Source organism: Eurosta solidaginis, chromosome 5 (genome assembly GCF_040869045.1).
Source record: "Eurosta solidaginis isolate ZX-2024a chromosome 5, ASM4086904v1, whole genome shotgun sequence".
NCBI classification, from domain to species: domain Eukaryota; kingdom Metazoa; phylum Arthropoda; class Insecta; order Diptera; family Tephritidae; genus Eurosta; species Eurosta solidaginis.
In genome coordinates, this window is record NC_090323.1 from 19,115,868 (window position 1) to 19,126,437 (window position 10,570).

The 10,570-nt window shown below is 38.9% G+C and overlaps 1 long non-coding RNA gene across 2 annotated transcripts; it reads left to right on the forward strand.

The window, feature by feature from the left end:
• Positions 1 to 272: 272 nt before the first annotated feature.
• Positions 273 to 7,816, forward strand: LOC137254001 (uncharacterized). Of its 2 annotated transcripts, none has more exons than XR_010953947.1 (5): positions 273 to 585; positions 976 to 1,149; positions 1,222 to 1,452; positions 6,506 to 6,686; positions 6,757 to 7,816. It is a non-coding gene; the product is annotated as an uncharacterized lncRNA (long non-coding RNA). The 2 variants fall into 2 exon arrangements; XR_010953948.1 differs by having other exon boundaries at positions 1,226 to 1,452.
• The last annotated feature ends 2,754 nt before the right edge of the window (positions 7,817 to 10,570 follow it).

The following is a 10,570-nucleotide window of genomic DNA, read 5'->3' on the forward strand; positions in this document are numbered from 1 at the left end:
TAACAAGGCAAATCCATACCAGGTGGTAATAAAGCGAATTCAAACAATTGCAGAAGAATGTCAAGTCAACACAAAATGTTCATTGATTTCGATTAACTGACATATTGGAGTACAAGGCGTTGTATGGAAAATAATCAAGAAGAAGCAATCAGCTGTTGGGATAACATCACCTGGTACTGAATTCGCCTTGGAAAATAATCAAGAAGAAGCAATCAGCTGTTGGGATAACAACACCCCTACAAGACGGAGGTAACCAGTTCACCCACACATTCAAAGCTTTTTCGCTCTCAACTAACACATCGACGTTTCATGCTGTCATCGAAATGACAGTTCATTAATTATTCCGGAAAAATTGAAACGCAAAAAAAATATAAATTGTTTACAACGAAAAATATCTTGTGCTTTTAGTTGTGACATGTGACGGAAATTAAAAATTTTGTTGCAGAGAACACCTTTTTGCGTTGGCGACCTTCGCCCAAAATAACATTAAGTTAATTTGAGTTGTGACATGTGACGGAAATTAAGAATATTGCTGCAGAGACCATCTTTTTGCGTTGGCGGCCTTCGCCCAAAATAATATTAAGGGTAAAGTTTTACAAGACGGTACACCACCTAATTAAAAAATATCAAATAATAATAAAAACGGAGCTCGAAGCGCGCCTTTTGATTCCACGTTTGATAATTTTTGATAAAAATTGGGTGGTGCACCGTCTTTTAAATCGTTACCATATTAAGTTGTATAGAATCGACGGGATGGCCTACAAGGTTTTATGTCAACTAAATCGCTCCCGATATGGTCGGGCTAGTACCTTAATGGTTCCCGGAACGTACCCGATCTGCATCCGGAAAAGGACCACCAAAGTCCATAACGGGGAGTGTCCTTATCGCTACAACAACAACAACATTATTTACTTTCTGATTTTCATTCATACGTATGTGCATTTTTAAATAATAAAAAAAATGTTATTCTAATAGATAGCATCTCCGCCGGGTTGCGATTCAGCTCAGAATATGCCAAAATCAAAGGAAATCTACAAAAACAAGGTACTTTACAAGCAACATGCTTTGGAATACGGTACCAAACTGGTTGGATGTATTTCCCTAAAAAAGGCTGGAACTACGCATCTTGGTTTGCCAGTATTTGCTTCGGTAATTTATATTGATTTGTAGTGATTAAAAATTGCAATAGTAGATAATGTAATGTGAATTAAAATTGAATAGGTAGCCGGAGCAATAAAGGCAACTGATCGGCCTGCAACTGTTATTTATGTGGTGCCACCGGGAGCTGCTGCTGCTATCCTAGAAGCATTAGAAGCAGAAATGTCTTTGATTTTTTGCATCACCAAAGTTGTGCCATAACATGATAGGGTTCGCGTTAAGCACGCTCTCTTAAGGCAAAAAAAATCGCGTCTAGTCAGGCCCGATTGTACAGGAATCATCGCACCAGAAAGGGTAAGTAAATTGGCTACCATATTAAATATATAAGCAACATGTATGAATTTTTTAGTGATAATTTGTCATGCTTTTGTTGATAATCAACTGAAGAATGCAAATACGACAGAGTTCGAAGTTCATGTGAAAACCAATTAATTTTTTTAATTAGCATTTGGAGAGAAAAATACATATGTATGTATGCATAGAACTGCATAGAAGGGGAGGAAAAATGAATTATTATCAGTAGATTTGCAAGATTTTTGTCATTTCCCCTGCATCGCAGTTGTCATTACATTGCGTTAAGAGAGGACATCAACACCTTACTACCCACAGCCAGTTAAAATTATTGTAAATTTTGCTCTTTTCATCACTGTTTCAAAACGTGGAAAGTTATATATCGAGCATTCCATGGAGAATGGTGCATTTTAGCAGACTTTCGCATTGCCGGCATTATTAATATTCAATCCCTAGAAGGTTTAATGTAGTCATATCAATAGTTCCCGAGATGGTGGGGCTAGTACCACAATGGTGCTTGTTACCCGAACGTAGATAGATAGATTATTTATTGAGGATTGCACAGTGACTTGCACATCTCCTTCACAGCACCTCATCCTAGCCGACTTCCTTGATGAACCCCCGCAGTGTTCTTTGCTTGAGGGATTAAATGTGGGAATGCTCTGGCCATGGTGAGCCCATAAACTTAGCCCTACGTCTTGAAATTGCGCCGCAATCTAGAAGGATATGGTCCACCGTCTGCTGATCCATCACAAAATCGGTATGTGTTGTTCGATACTATACCCAGCTTTTGCATGTGACTGTTCAGTCTACAGTGTCTTGTAAGAATAGCCGTTGGGGTTCTTAGGTTATCTTTTTGAGAGGCCTATTAATGCCCTATATCGAGTTGTCCTGTAACCCCCTAACAGTAACTTAGATTGACTCAGGCCTGGCATATTGCGCCAGTGTTCTTCCCTATTTCCCTTTCTTCTACTAATAGATGCCCCTGTGGGCCAACTGGCAGGAACGGCTCGGGATCGATGGGTCATGCAGTTGCTGCCTCTCTTACCGTGTTGTCCGCCTGTTGTTGTTGTAGTAGCAGTGCTTCGCCCCATCCAATAGGTGCGACCGATCACAAATTGTCATCAATGTCCTCTAACGGGAGTCCAAAGAAACTTTCTGTTTCAACAGGGGTGGGCCATAATGAGAGGAGTGTTAGAGGCGTTGGTTGCACAATACAGTTAAAGAGATGGTTGGTGACATGTGGGGACACATTACAAGCAGGACAATGTTTTGTATGTCGGGGTTGATTGTGGATAGGTAAGAGTTTAACCTGTTACGTTATCCAGCTCGAAGTTGGGCTAGAGTGACTACTCTCGTTTCCCTAGGGAGAGTGCGTTCCTCCTCTGCTAGTTTTGTTCTTTGAGTACAGGAATCACCGGCATAGAGGTCCGACGCCTGTTTGTGGAGTTCACTGAAGACATGCTTGTGTTTTTTAGCTTCAAACGGCTGTGTTCTCAGGTGCCGTATTTCCTCATAATGTAATGAGGCCGTGAACAACAAAAGCCACAAAAGATTTATAAAAGTTACGAGGACGCTGGATTTTGGAATCTAGCCCAGAGCAACCTGTCCGATGCAACCATCCCTTGCACGTGAAACACTGACAAGAGTATTTATTTTTTTAATTTAATTTATTTATTATTACGGCTGTTTAGGCCCAAAACTTAAACTACTAAGTACAATTCATTGTTATAATCACTTATTTCTATTGAATATGCTGTTGGAATGCTATGTGATTCCGATCAGCATATTTACTAGCGTGACAGAGGGACGAGTCAGTGCTCCCAGCTTAAGGCAACAAAATTTGGAACTTATATTTTTCAATTATATGTGTATTTTAAGCTTTCGGAATGTATTAGTCTCCGATCAATGAAGCTAAACATGTCTTTGGATGTTGGAAATTGAAAATAAGTGTATCCAATCACCCTCAACTTTGTTTAGTAAAGACGCTGTCGGAATGCATGAAGATTCCGATTAGCACAGCTCAACATATAATGGGAGGTTGAAAAGGACGTGTTTCCAATCCCCCTTGCTCCAACTTTTATTTGGCCTTATTTTCGTTAATTTTGTTACACATTATATAATTTTATTGTTATATTTATGCTGTCGGAATGCGAATGATTCCGATCAGCAACAGTAAATACCAGCTGGAAATACCGAATTCCAGCGAAATTAGTTGTTGGAACTGTCTGGAGTTACAGGTGGCGACCGATTTTCTTTTCCTTAGGGCCGGATGCATTGTATTTTGCTGCTACCATTATTACCATTCCCTTTTCGCGCTCCAGTATCGGTATATCATGTAAAAAAATAAAAGAAAAAAAAACTATCTTATTGGAAGGGTTTTACAATGCTCCAATAAACTTTTTTTAAAAGTATTGAAGTTATTACTACTTTTTATGTGATTAGGAAGTTCATTGAAATATTTCAGGCCCTTATATATATGACCGTCCTAAAAAGATTCTTTTCCGGCAAACGTAGCAAACCCATTTCTCAGTACTGGTGTCAGGAGAAGGACCCGGATTGGGGTCGATACCTTCCCGGAAGAGGAGAGTATGGCGCAGACCCGCTGCAAGGATCTGCTGGGGGGTTGACAATTTGTGGGAGAGACGCAACAAATTAAACATGGAGTCCGCCTGCTCATTGCCCTCCACTCCCCTGTGGCCTAGGACCCAGGCCAACAGTACTACGTTGTGTGCTCCTAATTGATTCAGCTTTTCTACGCACTGAAGGACAAGTGCTGACTTTATTTCGAACGCCGCAAGTGCCTTTAGTGGAACCTGACTGCCTGACTGAGTATGGCAATTGTTTCTTTGGGGTATCAGCGCTGAAGGTTCAGCTTAGCGCACTAACTTATGGCGAATACTTCCGCTCGAAAATGCTCGGATGTGCTTTTAGAGTTACTGATATTTTGGTTCTGGGTCCGAAAACTCTGGCTCCAATCCCCTCTGGCGTCTTCGAGCCATCTATGTACCTTCCGATCTTGAGCCTAGTAATACATTGCACCCGCCTATACCTATACAGCCGTACCAAGAGACGGAGCAGCCCATTACATATTGGCACAACCGGAGCACTGCTGGACATCCATCCTATATGAAAGCTATGCATTCAAAAGTGTTTGTACCAGTGGCTGGTGCACACCGAACTGGACCAATGTATGCTATATTGAGGCCTTCACAAATACCAAGCTATGTTTATGTAAATAATGTTACTGCTAATGTCAATTTGCACGGTTGAGCACATACAGTACCTACGTTTATACAAGGTGGAACACCACACTACCTACATGGCGATGTAGCCACCAATCAGGTTTTTGTAAGAGATTAATTAAAATATGTTATTCATAAACACTGATTCTTATATTTTTATTATCATTAAACTGTAGACTAGACTCATGACGGGTATTCTTACTGGACACTGCCTTCTGGCGTCACATGCGTTTAAATTAGGCTTGGTCAGTGATAGCAGATGTAGGAAGTGCGAGTTGGAGGAGGAAACGATCGATTTCATTCTGTGCTCGTGCCCTGCGCTTGCCGGGCTAAGACTCCAGCTGACAGATGTCATATCTAGAAGCGGCAAGTGGCTTAAGTTCTAGGAAGCCGCTAACCCGCTGGAGCCATGAGAAGCGTGAGTGCACTTTGGGTGTCCCAAGACAAGTTCCGTACCTGCTCCGAATAATTTGATAGATAGATAGATTAGATAGGGATCTGTTCTAGGTCCAACTCTTTGGAATGCGGTGTATGGCGGGGTGATACAAATCGACCTTCCCGGAGGCACGGAAATTGTCGGCTATGCAGATGATATTGTCGTAGTAGCAGTGGCCAAGAAACTTGATCTGCTCCAAGCATTATGTAATGACGCCATGGGAAGAATAGAGGAATGGTTGACGAACACGGGGCTGGAGATGGCTAGCAATAAGACAGAAGTGGTTCTGATGAGCTCAAAGCGGACTGTGGATGAGTTGGTCCTAACCATAGGAGATTTTCAAATAAATTCAAAGCCCTCCTTGAAATATCTAGGAGTAATCATTGACTCAAAACTAACTTTTAGGGAGCACTTCAGGGCGGTGGGGGACAAAGTTTCTAGAGTTAGTGGAACCCTAACGCGAATAATGCCCAACATCGGCGGCCCAAGCGAAGCTACCCGTCAGCGATTATCCAACGTAACCAGCTCTATAATATTATATGCAGCACCAGTATGGCACAGATCTAAAATGGTCCACCAAAAAGATATACTAGCAGCCTACCGCATTACTGCTATACGAATAGCATGTGCTGTTCCGACGACGCGATCCATGTTTTATCCAGGAAAATCCCAGTAGATCTACTCTCAGGTGAAATGGCCGATCTGTATGGCATTGGATTCAGCCGACCATCTGAAGATGCTAAGAAAAGCGCAAGGTCACGAACTATAGTTAGGTGGCAAGAACGGCGGGAAGATTCGAGAAAAGAGCGCTGAACCTTCATGCTAGTCCGGAATATAGCGGAATGGTACGAGCGAAAACACGGCAAACTAAATTACCATCTCACACAGATATTGAGCGGGCACGGTGGCTTGAAGGAATATCTACATAAGCGTGGGATAGAGGAGTATCCTTTCTGTCCAAGCTGTCTGTCCGAATTGGAAGGCGCAGAACATGTAATATTTCACTGCCCTCGTTTTCACGGCGAAAGACTGTCTGTAAACAGAGTTTTTGGAGAGGAACCTTCCATTAGGAATTTAGTTCCACGAATTTGCGGACAAATAGATTGTTGGATTGCTGTGAGCAAGATGGCCTTTATAGTAATGACGAAATTGATGATGCATTCCGAAAGGGAGCGTAGAGAAATGCGCATACGAAGTAGTGGCGACTAAATCGCCTTTGAAGTTACTTTACCAGGTCCTGATTCTAGTTATCTGAAATTTTTCTTGTGCCTTTGGAAAAGAGCTATGTGTGGAGCCCTATTTATGGAACACTTTTCGGCTTATATTAAAAACTTTTAATCTATTCTTACTGATATGAGTTTCTTTTTCATTCTAGGTAATTTGATTTTGACGATGTGAGGATAGAAATATCCCAAATATTCCAGCTGTGGCTGTAAGAACATGCATTTGCTCAAATTAGAAGAAAACTGCACGGTTGAGCACATCCAGTATCTACGTTTATACAAGGAGGAACACCACACTACTTTCACGGGGATGTAGCCACCGATCACGTTGTTGTAAGAGCTTATTTTAAATATGTTATTCATAAACACTGATTCTAATATTTTGTTTTGGTTTTTCCTTTAGAGTCAACCTGTTATATAAGCGATGTCAGCTATGCCTGTAACTTAAGCGCCTTCAGATGTAATAGTTACCGCGGACGCGGTCACAGGAGTAGTTCGCAACGTGGGGATTACACTAATCAAGGACTTTCAATATCGGAAGGATTTCCAGCACTATAACACACCAACAATATGTGCAATCACCCGAATAAATTGTACAACAAACGTTAACACCACATCATCAGCCAGCAACAACAACAACAAACGCAACAAGTTGAAACTTCTAAATAATTAATGACTAGTGAACCACCAACATATCCGCAATATGCGCAAACATCAACACCAACATATGTCGCCTACTTTGCAACACGGTGAAGATGGCCAAGGCCATTCTGATTCTAATACTGATAAAGGCGAACCATTGGCAAATTTAAAAACTCAAACAGACCACGAAAAATGTTGATGATGGTATTAATTCTAGTACGGATAATAAAGAATTTAAACCTAGGAAAAAAGCTAAGCTTGATAAAAACTTAACCGAAGATGACAATGTTTCTAATTCTAATACTAAGGAAGATGAACCTTTGATAAATATGAAGCTTAAAACAGAGTTATCAAAAAATGACGATGATGATAATGATGTTGATGCAAAGTCCAATGTTGAAAATGATGAAAATTATGAAACAGAATCTGAAAATAGTATGAGTGTGGATTATAACCTGAAGCAAAACTGTCATATCCTGTACGGCCAGAATTAGATGTTAAGAAAAGAGCCTACATAAAGAGGCTCAGTATATTTATGGAAAATTTATCATGAGACAATGCCCAATGTATGTATTTCAATTAAATTCAGCACATTGTTGGAAAAAGCATCTAAACTTTATGCATCGTGTAGAGAAACCAGAACATTTACAATTTAAATATAACGAACGTGGTGCAAAATGTAAATTTTGTGTTATTCAAGCAGCTACACCAAGCTTCAACAAATTATTGGACCATGAGATTTCTCATATGCCTAATAGTCATTATTTAAAATGTAAATTATGCGATTGGAAGACGAAAATACATTCAAGTATGAATTTTTATTTACGTGTACAACACGCTGAAACAATTGATGTAACAACGAAAAGTTTAGAATTGAATGTTTGTCCATATTGTAATCACAATGGTATTTACGCAAACACTTAATACATCTTTTCTATGTTTAGAATGTGGTGAATAATTTAGAACAAATACAAGTTTACGTGTACACCACAAGATTTGAACGGAAATATCTTGAGGGTATGGTTACACCTATGTGGCATCTACAAGATATTTATAATTACTAGTATGGAATGAATCCGGATATGGAAGAAAACGGAGGTGACGAATCACCATGCTTCTTTGGATTCTGGTGATACTCCTGACATGCTTCCTAATTTCCCTACGTCTGATGTTACTATACCTACCAAACTAATATGACTGCAAACTGATGAGCAACACTACCAGCGCAGGAAAAATAAGAACTTCAAAACAAGGTTTCGGAAAGGGCACGACTATGAATAGACGTTAATGTATTTATATAGTTTATAAATATAAAAATTCACATATGTAAAGTTCGCTAGAGTAATAAGGCAATAATCTAAATTCTAAAAAAAACATTGTATATATGAATAATTTATAATTAAATATTATCTGAACATAAAGGACGCGTTTCATTCATAGAAAAAGCGATTTGACAGAAGGTAACCGATACGGGTAACCGATAGACCAGTTACCCGTATTGTTGTTGTTGCATATGTTTTGGTTAGCGATAACGAAAACATAACTGACGAAGTAACTTAAAAATATAAACAACATCGAGCGAGAAGGAATGTCGAAAACACAATAGGTAAGAGCGAGAAAGAGAGTCACACGTACACTATTTTGAGAGAGCACATGCGTTACCTTTTTCACGACAGCAATGTAAAAGTCATTAAGACGATAATTGGTGAACTAGTTATTGATGACGATTAAGTAATCGATTAGGGAACGGGTACCTGTCTTGTAGGGACCTGGTACTGAATTCGCCTTGCTTCACCATAATTTTAAGATGTAACATGATGAAATGACTATTCAGGTGCTCTCATTCCGTTGACGTTTTCCCTTAAAGCCTTCCGCGATTTACAACCAGATTGACTGAATTTTTGTATGTGTGCGTGTCGGGTATTTGACGCTTGCCCCGCGACTATCAAATAAAAAGCCATCAATCAACATTTGCATTGAGAAACCGTAGCGTTCGGAAGTGAATATGTCGTCATCGGATGATGACTTTTTTTTACTTGCAACTACAGCAGTTTTATTAAATAATAAAAAAATTTATAAAAATTTTATTAAATAATAATAAAATCTTTACATTCCATAAAGCTGGTAAACATTGATAATTTTCAATAAATTTTAATATGAATTGCTGTTCTTCCGCGCACTTGTTCATTTTGAATGTCGACACAAACTAAATACAACACTGCGTTTTGTCAATCACACCCCGCGACTGTCAAATAAGCTAGCGTCAAATGAAAAAATCAAAAAGCCTTCCGCGATTTACAACCAGATTGACTGAATTTTTGCATGTGTGCGTGTCGGGTATTTGACGCTTGCCCCGCGACTATCAAATAAAAAGTCATCAATCAACATTTGCATTGAGAAACCGTAGCGTTCGGACGTGAATATGCCGTCATCGGATGATGACTTTTTTTTACTTGCAACTACAGCAGTTTTATTAAATAATAAAAAAATTAATAAAAATTTTATTAAATAATAATAAAAGCTTTACATTCCATAAAGCTGCTAAGCATTGATAATTTTCAATAAATTTTAATATGAATTGCTGTTCTTCCGCGCACTTGTTCATTTTGAATGTCGACACAAACTAAATACAACACTGCGTTGTGTCAATCACACCCCGCGACTATCAAATAAGCTAGCGTCAAATGAAAAAAAACAAAAATTTTTGATTTTCATCAACGTGTAGCCGACAACAAATACGTGTGTCACGAAGACACCCGACTGCACTAACACACACAAAATTCAGTCAATCTGGTTGTAAATCGCGGAAGGCTCTTATTAGGAGTTGTCTACCATACATAACTGATTTTGAACTGGCGTTTGTGCTGTCTTTCTGCTGTTGTCAAAGTCTGGTTTTTGTTAATTTTTTTTCATTGAGGAACTTTTTGTTGATTTTGAATAAAATTTTTTATAATTTCAATTGATATTTCTAATATTTCACAATAAGTTTTCAATAATTAAAACAAAAGTTTCGACAAAATGTAAATAAGATGCTAAATTAATGATTTGAAAAAGCCGTCGGGGTAAATATGATACGCAACTCCAAATGAGAATTTGCCTATAATCAGCATAAAGCCGGAGTCATTGGTGCCGTATGTCGTATCGCTGTATCCGTATCCCTAACGTAATCAGCTGTTTATCGTTACAACGGTAAACCAAAACCAGAGAGGATAGATAGAATAAGAGACGTCATTTTATGCTTTTTGCGAAATTTATTTGTAATGTCCCATTTGAAGGGTAATTTTAAATTGCTTCTACCCATTTTCATGAGGTATTTTTGATAGTTTTAAAGGATCGTATTAATTAAGCAATTCATCCTCTTTCCAACAATTACAATATATATTAACATAAACTTCTTAAAAATGTACAGAAGGCAATTTTCTAATACCCGCCAATCAGGTACATTACAAATAAAAATTGAAATGACGTCTCTTATTCTATCTATCCTCTCTGCCAAAACCCAATTTGTTGGCTACGATACGGCATAGTGTACCTATACCAAGTGTGTCAACTAAGCGATAAACGTCAAAACTACA